The sequence below is a fragment of the Gaeumannomyces tritici genome (assembly GCF_000145635.1).
Source record: "Gaeumannomyces tritici R3-111a-1 unplaced genomic scaffold supercont2.4, whole genome shotgun sequence".
Classification (NCBI taxonomy): Eukaryota; Fungi; Ascomycota; class Sordariomycetes; order Magnaporthales; family Magnaporthaceae; genus Gaeumannomyces; species Gaeumannomyces tritici.
The window spans coordinates 2,494,722-2,496,461 of record NW_008804548.1 but is presented as its reverse complement, the minus strand read 5'-3'; the positions used below and the strand labels follow the sequence as shown (position 1 = coordinate 2,496,461).

The 1,740-nt window shown below is 32.0% G+C and overlaps 2 pseudogenes across 2 annotated transcripts; both read left to right on the top strand.

Annotated features, from left to right (window-relative positions):
- The first annotated feature begins 717 nt into the window (after window positions 1-717).
- On the top strand, window positions 718-789 carry GGTG_20166 (annotated as a pseudogene). The gene has a single exon. The product of its transcript is annotated as a tRNA-OTHER (tRNA).
- Window positions 790-948: 159 nt separating this feature from the next.
- On the top strand, window positions 949-1,020 carry GGTG_20165 (annotated as a pseudogene). The gene has a single exon. The product of its transcript is annotated as a tRNA-OTHER (tRNA).
- Window positions 1,021-1,740: the final 720 nt, after the last annotated feature.

The following is a 1,740-nucleotide window of genomic DNA, read 5'->3' as shown; positions in this document are numbered from 1 at the left end:
ATTAAATCCTTTTTTTAATGGCCAAGCCTTTTTAGCCACGTATTATTATCCTTTTCGCTTTTTTATTAATCGTAAATATTTTTTTTTTTATTATTTAACCGTTTCCTTTTTTTAACAAAATGTTTGGGTAAATTTAAAAACGTTCGGTTTAAAAAATTATTTAACGGTACACTTTGCTATTTGCCGTTTTTAACTTTTCGATTTTAATACTTTTTTATTTTGCTTGTAAAGCCGTTGGTTTTTTTTTTATTAAATATTTTTAAAAAACTTTTTTCGTTATGCCAAATGCGTTCGTTTAAAACGTATTTGGTGCAACGTTTTAAAAGTTTTTTTTAATTAATTGCGCAAAATTGCTAAGCAGCATTTTAAGCTAAACGTTAAGTTTGTTGCTGCCGAACGATTTCGTTATTAAGCTAAAAAATTAATGCGTATTAAAAGCAACCGGGTCCAGCATTTGCGCATTTAAAAAAACCTATAATTTTAAAAAATAATGCGCGCTATTTGTTGCGGCATCGATAATGTAAAGGAATTGGAGCGTATTAAATAAAAAAAAGCTGTATAAATTATTGCGTTAACGGTAGCTGGTTTTGCTTTTTGGTTTTAACCCAATTTCCTTTTTTTATTTCCTAATTGGGCAGCGTTAATGGTTAATCCTAACTTTAACCCGCTAGCCCTTTTTTAGTTTGGTAAGTTGTAATTCCTTTAACAACTTTTTTTAATCGTATGGCGCAATGGTAGCGCGTTCGTTTTTGTAGCGGAAAATCCTGGGTTCGATTCCCGGTGCAACCTTCCGAAGTTAAATCGACAATATCGGCTTCGGCCGGCGTTGTTAATTTGGCCTCGTTTTTTTTTTTTTGCTAATTCCAAAGGCCCAGGGTTTGGTATTAATTTTAAGTTGCTTGCGCTTTTTTAATTTGGTAAGTTGTAATTCCTTTAATAATTTTTACAAATTGTATGGCGCAATGGTAGCGCATTTGTTTTTGTAACGGGAAAACCTGGGTTCGATTCCTGGTGCAACCTTTGTTGGAATTTTCGTCCTATGCATGTGGGGGGAAAGCTCCAGCATCCTTCTTTTGCTTAAGCTTGCTAGCTTATCTTTTAAATATGCTATAAGATCCTTTTTTTTACCTTCCAAATTTTTCCGAATTTGGGGCGTTTTACAAGCTTTAAAGCTATTGCTAACTTTTTTTAAATAATATTTTTGCAAAGCTTTTTGGCAATTCCTAAAGTTTGTTGTATTTTTTTACGTGTTATGTTTATTTCCCTAGCCTTTTTATTTAACGAAGTATTGCTTTTTGCGGTAACGCGTTCGTTTATTAAAAATAGCCTTAACTTTTTACTTTTGGTTGGGGTTAATTTTTATTAATTTAATGCTTTTAAAGTTCGAAAGCGCTGGTTTTAGCAAAAAAACGTAAAAAACCGGGTAAATGCGCATGGTTAATAGTAATTAAAATTTGTAATTAATCGGAAAAATAATACGAATAACCCGAAAAAGTTCCCATTTTTTCCTATCCAGCTTATTATTTGGCCTTTTTATTTTAATATTAGCGGGCAAAAAGTAAGCGTTATTCCTTTTTTAAAAGTTGGTTTTTCGATCCTTTTTTTGTTAGCTTGCTTTGCTATTCGGTAGCGCAAAGTTTTTAATTTATTTTAAAGGTTTTGGTGCAGTTTGGTAAATTTCGTTACTTAAATTTCCGTTGCTAAAGCTTTAAATTTGGCTTTGGGCTCGTTGTACGCCGT